Source organism: Schistocerca serialis, chromosome 6, assembly GCF_023864345.2.
Source record: "Schistocerca serialis cubense isolate TAMUIC-IGC-003099 chromosome 6, iqSchSeri2.2, whole genome shotgun sequence".
NCBI lineage: Eukaryota > Metazoa > Arthropoda > Insecta > Orthoptera > Acrididae > Schistocerca > Schistocerca serialis.
This window is the reverse complement of record NC_064643.1, coordinates 496,341,632-496,360,197: the sequence shown is the minus strand read 5'-3', so window position 1 is coordinate 496,360,197 and position 18,566 is coordinate 496,341,632. Positions and strand designations below refer to the sequence as shown.

At 41.6% G+C, this 18,566-nt stretch overlaps 1 long non-coding RNA gene across 1 annotated transcript; it reads left to right on the top strand.

Annotated features, from left to right (window-relative positions):
• The first annotated feature begins 8,219 nt into the window (after positions 1-8,219).
• LOC126484494 (uncharacterized) lies at positions 8,220-17,784 on the top strand. The gene is made up of 3 exons (XR_007587863.1): positions 8,220-8,375; positions 9,171-9,295; positions 17,770-17,784. It is a non-coding gene; the product is annotated as an uncharacterized LOC126484494 (long non-coding RNA).
• The last annotated feature ends 782 nt before the right edge of the window (positions 17,785-18,566 follow it).

Sequence of the window (18,566 nt, the reverse complement as noted above, 5' to 3'; positions counted from 1 at the left end):
CAAATATGTAGGTGCCCTGATGTTGCTGACAATGGGGCGTAATGGTACCCTCTCTTTGTGAACCTTCGGGAGTCCATATAGTCTAGGCGGTACCGGACCTTGGGGTAACAATTTCTTAGCGTCACCCTCCGGTAAATCTGCGTCCTTGAGAAGCGCCCTCGTCTTGTTCTCCACCTTCTTTGTAGGGTCAACGCTGATCTTCCGGTAGGAATCGTCATTTAGCAGGCTCTGCATCTTATCAGTGTAGTCCTTATGGGAGACAACAACTGTAGCATTGCCTTTGTCAGCCGGTAAGACAACAATTTCAGAGCGCTCCCTCAGATCACAAATGGCCGCCCTCTCTTTACTGCTGATATTTGACTTCATCGGCTTGGATTTCGTCAACGCACGACAAGTTTCACGACGTATTTCCTCGGCTGATTCTGGCGGAAGTCGAGCTGCAACCTGTTCAACAGCACTAATAATTTCTGCGACCGGAGTGAACTTGGGGGTGGGAGCGAAGTTGAGACCTTTCTGCAGAACCGAGACCGCATAATCACTCAACACCATGCCACTCAAATTGATGACAGTCTCGCACGGAACCTGCAGGGATGGTTTGCCAAGGAGACGTGAGAACTTAGCTGTTTGACGTCTTGTAGCCTTCTTATGGGCGGAATCAGCTGACACCCAGGTGACACCATCAATCCAATCCCAGGAACAAGAAGTGAACTTACTGGCCAGTTGCAAATGTAGTTTGAGTAATTCCTGTGAGATAAACTCAAGGCTCCGGCGGGTGAATTGCACTCTCTCACGTACCAATGCGAGGCTGGCTCGTTTCTTGATTCTCTTAGCTGCTGCAGAATCGATGTGATGCATAACCTAAGCAAAATTTGGAACAACATTCTCGGAACGACATCTCTTTAGAAAGGCAAGAGTACTTAGCAAACGACATCTACGGTGGCGCAACTTTTCAAGTTTCTTCATGCTGCGATACATCTCCTCCCCGTAAAGGTGTATGATGTGATTCTTGAGTTTCTCCCGGCGTATTTGATAATCAAAATATCCACGGGTATGCTGCCGGTCTATAGTGTCCAACGGGCACAATATTTCGGCGATCAAACATGTCGCCATCATCAGGTGAACTGACGGACTGAGCTCCTATGAACGTGCCGGCACGGAGATCCGTACACTATGGCTGCTCAGAGGGAACTGGGTTCGGTCGCGGCGGCGGCCGATTTAAATACCCTCCGCCCGCGGCGCGCTCCCTCCGCCGTCCGCGCCCAGCGCCACGGTCGCGCGGTGGAACAGATTGCGACGGCGTCTGAGATGACGTCGATGTGATAGCTCTGTCCGCCGTGGTCGTCACAACTATACGTCTGCTCGATTTACTCTTGATTAACCCGATCGCTGGTTCCCAAGCCTTGCTAAGATTATAGCCACAGTCACGGTTTATGAGGTCGTCATTGGTGCGAATTTCGATGGCCTCTCTAACAACGCTGTCCCAGTATCTCGACGTCTGTACCAGAATCCTCGTGCGGTCATACTCCATGGCGTGATTTTCCGACAAACAATGTTCAGCGACCGCCGACTTGCTCGGGTACATCAGTCGAGTGTGCCTCTGGTGTTCACGGCATCGATCCTCGACGGTACGCATCGTCTGACCAATATACGACTTGCCACATTGACACGGAATCTGGTACGCGCCGGCCTTCCTCAAACCGAGGTCATCTTTGGCGCTCCCCACCAGTGCACGAGTTTTATTTGGAGGACAAAACACAGTTCCGACCCGGTGTTTCTTCAGAATGCGGGCGATTTTCCCCGAGAGTGCGCCTGTGTATGGAATAAATGCAGTGCCTACCTCCTCCCTTGTGACTTCATCCATCTCAACAGGTTGTGCTTCAGTGGTTGGGCGGAGAGCACGTTGAATCTGCCACTCTGAGTACCCATTTTTTCGAAATACAGTTCTCAGATGTTCCAATTCCTGGGGTAGACTCTCTGCATCAGAGATAGTGCGCGCCCTATGTACTAGAGTTTTAAGTACCCCATTCCTCTGTGAAGGGTGGTGGCAGCTGTCTGCATGCAAATACAGATCAGTGTGCGTAGCCTTCCGATGCACCCCATGACCTAGGGTGCCGTCAGCCCTTCTCTTGACCAATACGTCAAGGAAAGGTAATTTACCCTCCGTTTCAGTCTCCATAGTGAATTTGATGTTGGGGTGTATGGAGTTTAGATGTGTAAGGAAGTCAAGGAGTTTATCCATACCATGTGGCCAGATGACGAACGTGTCGTCCACGTAACGGAGAAAGCATGTAGGTTTCCATACGGATGACGACAGGGCTTCCTCCTCGAAGTTCTCCATGTACAAATTCGCTACCACCGGTGAGAGTGGGCTACCCATGGCGACTCCCTCCGTTTGTTCGTAGTATTCTCCATTAAAAAGAAAATACGTGGAAGTCAAGACATGCCTAAAAAGTTCAGTGGTCTTCTCGTCAAACTTCTAACTAATCAATTCTAGTGACTCTCGCAGGGGTACCCTCGTAAACAAGGAAACGACGTCAAAACTCACCATGATATCTGACTCATCCAACCTGAAGCTATCAAGGCGTTTAACAAAATCCACGGAATTACGGATGTGATGAGGGCATTTACCCACATAAGGACTTAATATTCCCGTCAGGTATTTGGCCAACAAATATGTAGGTGCCCTGATGTTGCTGACCGAACCCAGTTCCCTCTGAGCAGCCATAGTGTACGGATCTCCGTGCCGGCACGTTCACAGGAGCTCAGTCCGTCAGTTCACCTGATGATGGCGACATGTTTGATCGCCGAAATATTGTGCCCGTTGGACACTATAGACCGGCAGCATACCCGTGGATATTTTGATTATCAAATACGCCGGGAGAAACTCAAGAATCACACAAATAAACATATTTGTAAAATATTAGTTATCTGATTTTCGGGTGTGGTAATTCCAACCTACTCTTCCATTTGGTCTTCTAAAGAAGATAGTTCATTATAGTATCACGGTGAGAGAACATACACATCGTCAGCAGAACACTGGAGAACATTTATTTCATCATTTTATTGTTCTTTTGCCTGTACGACGTCTGAAGAATATTTCTTTTTTCTTCACATCTGCCTGCATGATGCTGGTTTCCAAAAGATGCAACACCTCCACCATTTTGTTCAGAGCTAGTATTCTTTTATTTTTATCCAGATAATCACTCGACCTTACTTTCCATAACCGTGGAAACTCTCGATACAGTGATACAAACTGCAGCACTAATTCTTCGAATGTTCGCGAAGAAACATCACTACCATGGTCTGTCATCTTCGAAACACGTCATTCAACTGCTATCTTTTCGGTGTTTGTTGCTGCTTGACTAATATAGGCATACACGATCAAACATGCTAATCACAACTTGTCAAACTTCTTTTAACGGTAACACTGACCACCTTAAACGGCAATCAGTGCTAACATTAGGCCTCTGCGAGGAATATTTGAGAAAATTGTGACTGTGAGATAGCCTAATCAGACAAAACAATCAGACTGGGACTTGTTTTCGAAACACTCCAGCAGAGTGTAATCAACAGTAAACACGTGGGTCAGGAAAAGACGTTCTCCCAGCACAAAAGCAAGTTGTAATATTACATATTAATATTGGTCACCAGCCTAATTAGGCATTCTTGTGTCCAGCAAAACACACACACACACACACACACACACACACACACACACACACACACACACACACACACACACACAAAACTCACTCTTTATATCTATTCACACTGCAACATAGTAACCTAACTTTGCGGATAAATTAACTTGGAAGACAGAAAAACTAATGACCAATGACATAGCAAGCAGTAACACATGCCTCTCAACAACACGTATCTTAAATGAACTAGATGCAGCAATTTATCGAACCAATCACCAACACAAGTGAAACTAATATCAGTACTAAACAGGGAAGAGCATGAAATGATTCTAATTTAAATCAGGGGCTATTAATGATCATACTCTACAACATCATTCCCTAGTACAGGGTCTCTATGCCTGTGTACTAACCAACTTGCATTAGAATAGCTAACACAGTAAATATTTCTTTCTTAAGCCAAGTTTGAAGCTATTAAACAGAATGCAAATCTAACTACACTGGCTCTGAAGGAGGCTTTGCTTTGCTTTGTTTACTAACTAGCCTAGCACATGAGGCCCCTTAAACTTTCATGGTTTGAAGAACCTTGCTCATGAAGAAAAGTAGACAAGTATGTATGAGAAATGATAAGTATTCTCATAAATAATTATTAATTAAGTAAAGCACAACAAACCTTAACTTTTGAAATAACAAATGTGCTTTGATAAGGAGTCTTCAACCTACTCAAGATATAGTTGGCTGTGGAAATGCCAACACAACATTGAATTTAAGTTCAAACCCCTTCTCATGAAATGAACACTGATAAAACTTTGTAATTCTGATCACAGTGCATAAATGCAACAATTAATTATTGTTTTCACTTCCAATTTTAACTAACAACTTTACTATTTTCAGGCAGCCTTTCAAGTAATGCAAATTATTTAAGAAAAGACTGTAGATTGATTTAAAAATGCACTAGAAGTGGAGAATTTCTCAAACCATAAAACTGAACTTTAAACATTATAGCTCCACACATTAAAAACCAATCACAACTATTTTTACAGCTGCTGAGTAAGCCTTTCCATAAAAAGTTAGGACACTCGGAATTAAATTCACTAGGATAGGATTCCTGTTCAGGTTTGTGATTTGGGATAATCACAGCTGTAAGATTCAGTTTTTAGTAACACCATGATTATTTCGCAAATACCTGGTTCGTTTACAGAGTGCCAAATATAAACAATTTAGTGGAAGCTGGTGGCACTGGTGGTGTAATTTGCACTGGTTGTTAACATGGCAGCGATGCAGTCATGGCATTACTGTTGGGCTCGCCCTGTTGTGGATCTTCTTGGCGTTGGAATCATATTTTTACAGGACCTAAACCCAAGCCATGATAATAGTATCACCAAATGTAGCATCTGAAGCCCATATATGCTGCGCTTAAGGTCCTCTGGCCTCAAAACTCCAAGAATATGAGCCGCAACGAACCGCTATTGCTAACGAAATGTTATCCACAGCACTGTTCAGCCCAGACTCCTCACCTGTCACAAAAGAAGAGTTGCCACGTGCGCACCAACCACACCTTTACCACTCTGCCAGGTTACTCCTGCAGCTGCGGGACTTCTCCACATCTTTTACATTCAACCCTATGTTCCCTAACTATGGACCAAGTCATTTACAGTACACTATATAATAATCATTCCAGTAGTTATTTAAATCCACAAGCACAGCTTAAACAACTTCATTCAAAAAGTTCAAATAACTGAAATATTTATACATAGTCAAAGATTTCCATGACAGATACAACATTCTACATAAGCAACAGTACAAATTGACACAGAAATATAGCTACAGATACAAAATAGGTCCAAATAGATGTTACATATTGTCAACCAGAATTCGTGTCAGACACCTCAAAAACGCTCTATGCTTGACAAGCACATCAAACAACACCATGCATGATAAAATATATGGCAATCATAGTTAAGTATGACAAAATTTTTGATCGTTTGTGGGATGCTTAAAGGCCTGTCCACACACAGCGATGTGTCTGCACAGATATCTGTGCAAATGTCTTCTCAAACAATAGATCGCTGCAAATGTTGTGTTATCACAATTTACTGTGCGCCCACCAGCTGTCGATGTAGAAAAGAACTTTCAGTGACAAACGATTATGTTCTCACAACCGCAAAGTTTATTTCATTCATTCAGAAATGGAGGAAACTGTACTATGGTTTATATTCGCAACTTGTTTTGTAAAAAAAGTAATGGAAAACAACATGTAAGAAACAGGAAGAGGTATCAATATGGTCTACGTAGGTAGTTTTCGCACATAAATTTACTTCATGAAGTGCAGGGGAAAACCCAGTGACTGGTGTAATTATATGCAGATCTTTTAACACTCAAAAGTCATTGTACAACATGGAAACGTATTTGTATGCGCATGCTCCGCTCTTAGTTTTCCATAAACACATATAACATTTGTACATTTCGAAATGAAGGAAGGAAGATTGGATTTAGTGTCCCATCTACACTGAGGTCATTAAGATGGAGCACCAGCTTGGATTGTGTAAAGCATGGGGTAATGAAATCAGCTATGCCCTTTGAAAGCAACCATCCCAGCATTTGTTTCGAGCGATTTAGGAAAATCACGGAAAACCTAAATGTGGATTGCCGGACACAGGTTTGAACTGTCGTCCTCCTGAATGCGAGTCCAGTGTGCTAACCACTGCGCCACCTCGCTCGGTATACATTTCGATAAATTCGGAGATGAACCCTCTACACCACTGACATGTATCTGCCATTTTCCAATTCACTGTTCACACACAGACGAGGAACACTAGACTGAGCAAAACGTTGACTCAAATACGTTTCTCGTGCGCCATATCTGAGATGATCTACTGCCCACACGCTCCAGCTTGTTTGCGCGGATGTGGTTTGAACTTGCAGAATTCAACAATTTCGCTCAAAGCTCCAATCCCAACATTCGTGTTTGCACATATCTCTCATCTGCGCAAATATCTTGTTCACGCTGTACGATATATCTGCGCGGATGTGATCTGCACAGACATTTGCTTACAGAGATGGCTGCATATGGACAGGCCGTAAGCCAATCAGCATCGAACAGCTAGTCTCGTGGGAGACCCTCGACCAGGTCGAAGGGGGAGACACATTAAGCCTGGTCCACACACAACGATCTGTCTGCGCAGACATCGGCACAGATGTCTGTACATGCAAAAGATCGCTGCAAATGTGGTGTGTTCACACGACACAAACCCCAATCTACTACTCGCCCGCCATCTGTCGGTGTAGAAAAGAGATATCAGTGGCAAGCGACTACGCTCTCCGTAAACGTCAAAAATTTAATTCAGTTATTTTGAAATATAGAAATGGAGGAAGTTTTGTTGTGGTCTGTGTTCGCAACTTGTGTTGCAAAAAACATTCAGACCAACCGCAGGAAACAGAGAAAGCCGCAAAAACGGTGTAGACAGTGGCTGCTAAAGCGAAAGCAGTTTTCTCACGTAAATTTACTGCGAGAGTTGCAGGGCGAACCTAACGACTGTCGAAATTATTTGCGGATGGATGTCGAAACTTATAATTATCTCTTAAAGCTTGTAACCCCTCATATTATGAGAAAAAATACTTCATGAGAATGGCAATTTCTCCTCATGAACGGCTGGCAGTAACGTTAAGATTTCTAGCAACAGGAAGGAGCTACAAGGATTTGGAATTTTCAACTGCAATATCGAAACAAGCGTTTAGTGAAATAATACCCAACACATGTGAAGCTATTTACGCTGTCCTGTAGGATGAGTTCATGAAGGCAAGTCAAGTAAATTAAGTCTGCCAAGGTACAGATAATATTTTTGATGTTGTAGACGTGTTTGAAACACAGTAGGCCTATATTATTAGAGATTATATACCTACATGACCAATGAGCTATGGTTTACTTTGTTTCTGAGTAGGCATTTTCAGTTCGCTACTGTGTAGAAGCAACCTGTTACAAACTTTTGTTACAGGATGCAAAACTCCACTCTGAATTCTAGACAGAGTTCGCAACGATTTTTTTTATTTTTTTATTACTGTTTCTCTGTTTGCCGAGGCATCAACTGCCGGCAATTTTTCAATTACAGCATTGTATGCTGCTGTCTTTTTGTCTCCGTCACTATATTCTTTACTTTTAATCTTCCACAAACATGGGTGGTTTATATATATTTCAATGAATTCATTTACAAACTCTCGAGAACACTGGCGAGTATCAGCCATTTTAATGCCCTGTGCGCACAAATACAAACACTAGACTGAGCAAACAGCTGTTTCGCGCCAGATTTGCGGCGATCTGCTGTCCATACGCTCCAACTTGTCTTCGCAGATGTGGTTTGAACCCACAGATTTGAGAGGTTTCGCTCAAACCTCCAACTCCAACTTCCAGGTTTGCACACACCTCAGGTTGGTGCAAAACTTCTGTCCACACGCAACGATCTCTCTGCGCAGATGTGATGTGCGCAGACATTTGCGCAGACATATCGTTGCGTGTGGACGGGCCTTTATAGGGGCTGTTGCATCGTATACGTTATCGTTGCAACACACCCTGGGAATCTGTGTTGAGTGAACCTCTTTGCTGTTTGTTTTCTCTTCACGACGATATGAAAATCTTTGGTTAGAAAAGAAAATAATGCTGTCGTTGGATGCGGCTTTATTTTGCGCCACGTATCGGAAGTTAGGCTTGTGAAGCCTTGGTGTTATAGGTTAACTAGTAACGTAAGTGTACGAAATATTTGTTTATGAATTTCATGTCGAAGCGGATGCTGAGTAATTATGTTAGGATCGTATCTTCGTGCTGAGACACACAACATTTGCTAATTGATCACAAATCTAACAATTTGTTTACGATAAAGAATATTTTTTTCTAAACATATGTAAATGAAGAGTGTTTGTCTACCTACAGAGAAAGTGCTTTAGCGTTGTCGTTGCAAGTGATACGTCCGTGTAGGCCAAAGAAGCATGTCTCGTTAAGTGTCAGCTTTCCACTTTCCATCAGTACATTTATACCGGCGCGGAAACTGTATAATGAATTGCAACTGATTTGATGCAAGAATATTTTTGCAAGTTTCATGTAGATCCGCCTGCCTCATCGTAACTTAAGCCTGCATATAAGGTCACTAAATTTGATGTAGAGCACCATCACTGTGTTTGATGTTAAATGTTAGCTATCCCTTTATTCCATTGAAAGGATTTAGTCTGTAAAAAGACTCTGCATATATCAAACTTAGGTTAGGATAAAACAAGTTTCCTGTCACGCTAGTTGTGACAAGTATTGTTCGTAAGTGATAGTTTTGTTTGTAGCGACAATAGCTTCTCGTGTGTCAGGAAGTCTGTGTATTATATTAAATAAATGTCAGCTGCCTCCGTTATCAGCTGACATTTACGTATTCCTGCTATTTATTTTCAACTAATAATTTTGTAGTTTCATAATGCATATTCATTAAAATGCGTAGTGTTTGTACCATAATGTAAAGAAGAAACGGAACGAAATAAAATTTGTGTGTGTTTCAGGATGATCACAGACGTTCAGTTAGCTGTGTTCGCCAACGTTCTGGGTGTGACACTGTTTCTGCTGGTTGTTCTATACCATTACATTTCTGCAAACCATTCGAAATCCTGACTACTGCGATCAGGTGGTGAGTTGAATTCACTCAGTTACCTAATTGTGATTAAGAAATAAATACTCATTTGCTTTTACCCTTAAAAACGAAATATTACTGTCAGTCAGGAAAGTGAATTGAACAATTTGAAAATGCCATAAATTTAAGTTCCGATTTCACCACATATTTTATATTGTTGACGTTTGATCGGTATACATACAATGCAGCAAAATATGTGTCGAATTTCTATATTATGTTAATAGCTGTTTCCCAGTGTACCTTGCTGTTTGTTAATCTTAAAGAAAAGTGTATTAAGTGTTGATTGGTTTGCAAAGTGCGAGTTGTATGTAATTGACTGAGTGTCATTGGGGTTTCAAGTAACCAATTACATGGTGGAAAACAGACAGTGTGGATTTAGCAGTGAAATTTCTGCTTGCCTTTTCTTGGGGTATGCAGTATGGTCAGGAAGACACAGAGAGATTATCTTAAGTCATCATCACAGAAGTGAACCATGATAAATTGTTTTACTGTAGCTGGAAAGTGTTTCCGAGACCCATCTTTCCAAAGCATTCCACATACCAAGTTTGTGCTTGTATTGGAATACGAAAAAATAACTTAATTGCTAAAATAGCATACAGTATATCGACATCTACATGACTAATCACAATTCTCAATTAAGTGCGTGGCAGAGGGTTCCTTCAAGCAAATTGTCTACCATTCCACTCTTGAACAGTGCACAGGAAAAACAAATGCTTAAAACTTTCCTTGTGAGCTCTGATTTGTTGTTTTATTAAGATCATCATTTCTGCCTATGTAGGCTAGTGGCAACAAAGTATTTTTGCTTTAGAAGGAGAAAGTTAGTGACTAGTTCCTCCATCATTCACACACTAGTAAATGAGTGATTAGTCAGTCCTCAAATTAAATTGCTTTTATTCTCAAAGTTTGGAAAATGCGACTTAAGAACTGCAAGTAAACACAAAAGTGTCAAACTCAAAACAAAGAGAAAACATCAGCAACTACATCAAAAGTCCAGGGAAGAAATATATTAATATTTAAGCTGTACCTATGCTTCCCACATAGTGTGTGTGTGTCCCCCCCCCCCCCCCCCCCCCCCCCCCCCCCTGATTTAGAGTGTAGCTCCTGGAATTGCAAGTATTTATAGCATAATCACCAGCTTCTTCTAGTGTAGCTGGTGTCTGTTGCGTCGCAAGGATTTGTACACCTCATCAAGGTTGACACCAGGGTTGTATGTCCATCCCACTATTGGTTTGGCTGGAAGCTCCTGATGTTGAGTTCCTGAAACTGTATTGGGATGTCTGTTATCAGCAAATACGCCAGGTTGACCTGCTCTAGTGACATTGTCCTTGCGCATTATCTGCACTGTGTGCTTGACATGTTGAGCACCTATACAGGTCCAGAATATGGTGGTTGTAACAGTGGGTGCACTGTATCCATTTTTAACATGATGCGAGAGCATATGTTAAGATCGGAAACTGGTGAAGAAATGAAATTTATTTCATGTAACCGTTTGCTTATTATTTCATTATATATGACTACAGTTGCTGAAGATTGATAAAATACTAAAGATAAAGTACTGTTTTAAGATCCTTGTGTACAACTATTTTGTTCTCCATGGCAGACACTGCTGAAGGGCATAACTTGGAAATCTGAAATTTGACTTGCTGCAGCAAAATGGTACTTCTGTCTGCATTGGTAGGATGTGTGTCAAAGAAACAGATGCCAGACAGTCTATCTCCATTAACCATATTAGCTGTTGATGCTCAGTGTTTGGCTTAAAATCTGTACAAAGGCCCAGTAAGACCAGCTGCTTGCAGAGGTCAAACTTTTTCAATGACACATAAGAGCAACCTTTAATGTTCTATGCCAGCATTCTTCCATCCCATTGCTTACAAGACGGTCTCTTGTTGTATGGTGGTGCGGGAAACAGCAGAACTCGGAGAGCTCATGGAAAAGTGTCAACTCGAGTTGCAGCCTGTGATCTGCAGTGACATAAGCTGGACATCAGAAATGGGAAATCCAGGTCACTTAAAAGCTCATTGCTGTTTTATCAGCTGAGATGTCACTGGTTGGAATTGCCTGTGCCCATGTAATGTGTCTGTCAACAGCAGTAAATATACAATGATACCCCTCTGATGGCGGACTCATGGTATCTGTATGGCAACGGGAGAAATGCCCTGTTGTCTCTGGACATCTCTAGCTGGCTTGTGTACAGACCTGTTCTCTTTACATTGCTGACATGCTACACATATTCTTGCTCACTGGCAGCAGTCCTTTATGCTGGACCACAAAAACCTCTCCGTCATTGGTTTAAATGTGGCTTATGTGCTTGAGTTGGGCACGTTATGGAAGCAAAAACTGCTCTGCCTAGCATTTCAGTAGGTGTGAATGGTCTGGGTGTGGGTCCAGATGCATCACACCAGATAAAGTCAGATGCTAATCTCCATGGGGATTGAGAGACCAGCTGTCCAGGTGTTCTCTCAATATGTTGCACTGTGTTATGCAGAGTTTCACCTAATTGGCTGCAAAGTTCTTGTCTGGTTGCATAAAAATTTCTCTGTTCACGTACTGCGTCAATTTCGGATAAACTTCCAAGCTTTCGACGATATCCACTATCCTCTTCATCAGGGACTAGTCAGTTTTAGTTCCTGATAAAGGTGATGGTGCCTACCATCGAAAGCGTGGAATTCTATTTAAATAGGATGTGTCAAGTGAACTGAGAAATTATTATGCAAGGATTCTGCTGTAAAAAACTTGGTGGCCATATTCCTGTCAGGTTGCTGGTAAAATTGAGCTATGGGGTGAGGCAATGGTATTGGTAGCACCTCTGCCTACAGTACCTGTGATCTCCTCATTGTTCACCTTAATATGTGACGTACAGCAGTTCATTTCCAGTCTTTGGTGATGAACAAAATCTGCTCCCAATATTAGCTCAACCACATTTGTCGACATGAACTTCCACTTAAACATTCTACTAAAGCCTAAGTCAACTTTCACCTTACAATCACCATATGTTGTTAAGGGTGAATTGTTGGCTGCCGGAAGGTGGAGGGGCGTGGCTACAGTTGGTCTCCCTAGGCATGAATAGTAGCTACTTACTTCGAACTTGAGTTGATCAAATAGCAACGTTTTGCTTTCTTGCCCTATACACACAAACAGTGTTACTAGTCAAGCAAGCATGACTGGTTCAGGACCTGTGACATTTCCTTCATTTGTAATTTGGCGCACTTGTATAAACTTGTGGCCTGCTGTGCTACTGCAGGCCACTGCCTTAGTTGTACTCTGCCCAGCATTAAAGTCTGATGTCAGTTCCGCCTGTGCTGTTTTACCAGTCTGTCCAGCCTTTTAACATTTTTGACAGCGATTTAAAGCATGAAGTAGACGTAAAACCTCCCCCCCCCCCTTTTTTTTTATACAAGGGGTCTTACTTGAGATTCGCAGCTGATCATCTTATCTGGCTGCTGGAAAACTCTGTTGACTTCGTCTCCGTAGAATGATGCCAGGTACAGGAATGTTTAAGCCTCTCTCTGTAATTGTGAAATAAGTAGATACGCAAACTTTACATTTCGTTAATGAACAGTATAGTTGAACTTGCTTTCCACATACCTATATGACTTACAGTAAGTCACTCACTCCGTCCAACATCAGAAACAAATGTAATTACCTTTATTAAAGAGCTGGCTTAATAACCATGACTGTATTTCACATGAATCATAAAATAGGTCTTGCCTCTACCAAGGCTGGATTAAGAGTTTTTAATATTACTTTTTTCAATTGTTCTTTTCACATAACAGTAGTCAGTGACACAATACGCACAGAGCTGCATAAAAACTCCATGGTTCTCCCATAAACATGGAATAACACATCTATGGATTGTCTGACAGGTACTCATTGGTGCCATTCGACCGCCGCCTCGACCTTCTTCTCGCGACTGATTTTAAACCTGCACACACAGCCATGTGATGCACAGTATGTAGGATTTTACTATCCCACACTTATATCTAGAATGAGTTCGAGACGGTAGAAAGCTGAGTGGTTCTAGAATTTACACAGAAATTCTCGATTCACTACAGCATTCGCCGTCTGTTCTGAGGGGTGGCCACCAAGCGCCACAACGTGGCTTCACCTTGGGCTCGCCAAGTGTTGAAGACACTCACCACACCACGCATGGAGAACACCCAACAAGTTGTGCAGTTTCTGAAATGCTCATACTAAGCCTCTGGACCCTCACAATCTGCCCTCGTCCAAACTGTGCACCTTCTCTATCCCACACATGGACAGCATGCTCACTGATACTACATGCACCATGCATGTATGTGACTAGCAGACATTCCTCTCCAGGCGATGCTGCTATTGAAAGGGTTTATATTGATAGGTCGGTGGTCATAATATTCTGGTTGATTTACATATTTCTCAGAATGGTTAATTTAATAACCTTTGTTCATAATTAAGTGTATTTGAATTTGTGGTTAAAAGTTTATAATTCTGTTTCCAATATATTCTATATTATACCAATATATATTCAGTAGGCTGTTCTAACTTCAGTGGTCGTGTGCAGGCAGGACTGGGCAAACAGCTGGTGCAGAGGCAGGCAGGTAGGAAGCTGAGTGGTTACCTAAGTAACCTGGTTGAGCACCAGTGACTGTTGTGGGCAGGTGACACACACACACACGCACACAATGTATGTGGATTGGTCTACTTGTCGAGTAATCTGTACTACCTGTACCTGCTCGTGAAGGAGCTGATAGAGACTTGCAGGCCCCACAGGATAACATAGTAACAGCTTAATCTAGAGCTTTTGAAATAAATCCAATGGCCTTGCAGTGGTAACACTGGTTCCCGTCAGAGCACCGAAGTTAAGTGCTGTTGGGCTGGGCTAGCACTTGGATGGGTGACCATCTGGTCTGCCAAGTACAGTTGGCAAAGGGGGTGCACTGAGCGTTTGTGGGGCAAACTGAGGAGCTGCTTGATTGAGAAGTGACATTCCAGTCTCATAAAGTGTGCTGACCACATGCCCCTCCATATCCGCATCCAGTGATGCCTGTGGGCTCTGAGGATGATGCAGCAGCCAGTCTGTACCGTTGTGTCTTCATGGCCTGTTCAGGTGAAATTTATTTTTCCTTAGATAAAGATTGACATTCATGATAATTTAACAATTGTTATTTTTCTCTCCAAAATAGTTTTTCACCTCAGTCATTTCTGGTTCCAAAATTTCCTGTTGATAAAGCAGTTCATGATTTCTATCCTGATATTACAGTGCCTGTTGTTGTCATTAACTTTGGTTTACTTCTGTTTAGCTGTTTAAATTTTTTCTAAATCATCATCCTATTAGGATCGCAGGTTGTGTTTTATTGTGAAGGAGTATCTGTCATTTATTTTTGAAACTGTTCTGCCTGTTCTGATGTGTCTTTAATATCAATACTTTAGGTACTGTTAATAACAACATGTAAAACTGTTGACCTACATAGATCTGTATATGTAGATTAAAATATATGTAATTAAAGCTTTCTTTAATTTTTCTTTCTCCATATATCTGATAATCCTATGGTGGTTACTAGTTCATACTTTGTTCGGCTTAAAGTTCCAGCGTTCTAGTATATAGTCCTAATATGGAGAGTGACAGTACAGGTTTTCTAACAGTGGGTAATCCAGGATGGAACAATGATAAAAGTATCGGACCTTTCCAAATGCTCTACCTTTGTTCCCATTCCCAATTTCAATCATCAGCTTGTGCCATCTGGATCCTTCCTACTAACACCACCTTTTCTGAATTGCACTGATGGGAACTCTCTTAGCAATACATGCTACATTCTCATGACCCTCCTGACCTCAGTCTTGGTTAGTCATTGCCCTTACCCACCTACCCAATTCCGTGTTCCCATTCCAACACTACATAGCCTTCTGTTCCACCAATGCACTCAGTCTTTTTACTTCTCTCCTTTTCCACTGCCCCGCTCGCCGCCTTGCCTTCCGTGTAAGCTGCCGACCACACCTAGCTACTCTACCCTCTCTCCATCCCATCCCTGTTTGCTACCACAAGCTGTACTTTACTGTCCCCATCCCTACCTTGCTATCCCTCCCCGACCCGGCCTCCTCCTTACCCCCAACACACAGATCCCTTCTCAGTCATGTATGGTTGCTTGGAATCTGGCCTTGGCAGTCAGAGGCAGTGGTCATTTGTGTGAGTTGCATTTGTGTGGGATGAGGGGGGGGGGGGGGTTCTAGTTCAGAAGAAGGCTTTTTGGCTGAAAGCTTACATGTTTAGCAGTCATTTTCTTGTACCTCTCTGTAACTCACAATCTCCACTCTATGATGAGCAGCTATCTATCCTTTTCAGAGTGCATGTTTTCTTTGTTCCATTGTATTTTACTTTAATCAGACAGTTCAAAGATGCATTCAGAGAATTGATGGTGTGGGATCTGTATTCAGGCACATTGCCAGAGTTCCCTCAGTGCGCCATCTCCAATATACTTTCATTGATATCAAGACACCATCATTGTGAGAGAGTTAACATAACAGTAGTGCCTCAGTCATACCCATGGTGTACTACAGTCTTTGTCAACTGCAGGACCAGCACTTTTGGTCGGGAAGTGGCCTCTCGTGGATGAAAGATACAGTCGTCATACTGCATAACTACGAATTAGTTTACCTTCTAGCAGTGCAGTTTACTGTAGACAAACTAGAGTGTTTCCTGCAAAATATGTGGTGAGACCGCAGTTAGTGATAACTTTACACAATTTCTGCTTTAAATGCCTACCTAATCTGGGCATCTACATAATTGATTTATGTACTAGGCATGAACTTGTAAAGAATCATGTCATTATTAGCACAGTTTTATTCTGTGCAAGGTGTATGTATATGAGGTTGGAGACATATTGTACCCATAGTATCTGCAGTACTGGTTTGAGAACTGCATTTTAATGTTTATTTTTCATACAGAAATTTAACAGTATCTGTAATATGAAAGCAATGGGGAGGGGGAGGGTGTATTTTGTGGAAGCATGCTATGTGGTTGATATGCAGTAAATTTCATAGAGGGTTGCACCATTTGAGGACTGGTCATAAGGCTTCAGTTATCACCTCAAAAAGTAAATTTGTTATAGTAAATTTTGTTTATCGTGTCAGTCCTCCTCTACATATTCAGTCTTTAACACCTCATATTAGTCCTCTACATATTCATACTTCAGTGCAAAATGTTTTTCCTGACAATGGGTGACTTGCCGAAGACCTTGGTTATGGAAGTCTGCATTTTGTCTGTTCTGGTACGAGTCGAAATTTGATACCTCAAAGAAGCAGCAAGCGTGAGCTAGGATGTTGTCCAGCAGAAACACCCCCATGGACTGCTTCCCGTGGCACTTTGTCTTGACAGCCTTCCAGTGCTTGTTTTGATTATTCATGTTGTCATCAAACACCCACCACTCATTCACGGTGATTAGGCAATTAAAGAAGTCATCTAGATTGACAAGACAAGCCTGCTACATTTCTAATATCTCAGTTTGGTGGATTTTAAAAAAAACTGAAAATTGATTCATAACTGGTTTTCGCTTTTTCCACTATTGTCCTGGGGGAATTCTATCACCAGGGCCTTCACTTCTTTTTGCAGTTTTTCTCAGAGAAATGGTCTGCTACTTAGTTTTTCGTGCTGGAAGCATCTGCACCACTTGACCACTGCATCATATGTTGATGCATTGTTGCTGTACACTTTCACCAACTCAGAAAGGATTGCTGCAGCGTTGCCCACCTTCAAATGCAGAAAACAAATAACAGCATGGTACTTCAGCTTATTAATGGGCTGCTCTGTTTTGTTTCAGCTCCTCTAGCAGTATTATGCTACTGTATGTGCTGGGGAAATTTCAGTGTATATCAGGACTGCAGACACGTACCCCTAAACAAACAAGAAATTATTAATGTAACCTTCCTTATTGCCCCAACATTATAATGAAAACTTAAATTACCCTCGTGTATGTAGCACCGTTGAGTCCTGTTTGACTCAGGGGTACTATATCAGTATCTGCACTACTGCCAAAACAGGTCTAAGCTTCCCATGAAATTGCCAGTCTCTCCATCTACATATCATTTCATACTAAGGCACTAATGCCACGAAACAAGATGTAATGCACAACTGGAAAAATATATATCTGGGAGCCAGTTATATGTACAATTAGTTACTTGCTCCAAAGATTATAATCACAGTAAATAATTGTGATTGTCATGTATTAAACTTCCACACACTTGACTAAAATTTGACAGGAAGAAGGAATGGGTAACAATTGCTTACTATTCCAAATGCTGCTGATACACATGTGGAAGTAGAAAAGCTGTACGTTATGTTAACAATGTAAAGTGTTAGTTTCTTCCTCAGGGAGTAAAAAAAAGATAGGGTGTACCTTGTAGTTGGCATTTTTTGTACATTTGAAGTAGAGCTGTTATTACTGTATTTAGATGCTTATGCTATTTCATGCTGCTAATATTTTTATTTTGTCTGTTTGCAGATGATTACGACAGCGAGTACTTCGTATATCACACACGGACACGTATCTCTTCATTACCATGTCACTCGCATCCAAAGTCACTTTAGCATTTGCCTGTACAATTTCAGTGGGAATCATTGGGTATGTTCATTACAGGCAGCAGTATGACAGAGAGAAACTGCATGAGGGTGTTATTCGTGATGTGCAACAACAACAGCGAAGAAAGACTGAAAATTTATATCTCTTGCAGCAACAAATAGAATTGACAAAACAATTAAAAAAGGATGAAAAAGCATAATCAAAAATATTAGCAAAATTAGTCATTTCCATAGAAAAGCAATGTTTTGTATCATACAAACAAAGGAATAAAATGATCTAAAATAAATATTATTCAACTTCATACGTATCACTTGACAAAGTGAACTATTGACACAACCATAACAGTATCCAAGTTTATCATGTGACTATAACAGATCTGGTGAAAGAAGATTCATTACAGTTTGTCAGCTTGGTACGGCTTTGTGCGTCTACATCAACCAGTCATGTGACACACATCCCTGTGGCAAAATGTCAGTGTTGTGGCGGCTGTACAGCTGACTTGTTCTTGCACACAGTCATTTACACTTTAGAACTGAAAACTGACAACAGCACTGCTAGCTATTCTGATTTTCTGTTCCCAACTCTACTATAGATACCATCATGTTCCAGTTCGTAGTAGTGCATGTTGTTACCTCAGATCATAAACACTTAAAGCAATCAAGGAAAGTTCCTTTGCTGGCAGCAGTAACAGCTCAGTGCTAACATCATTTTAAATTTAT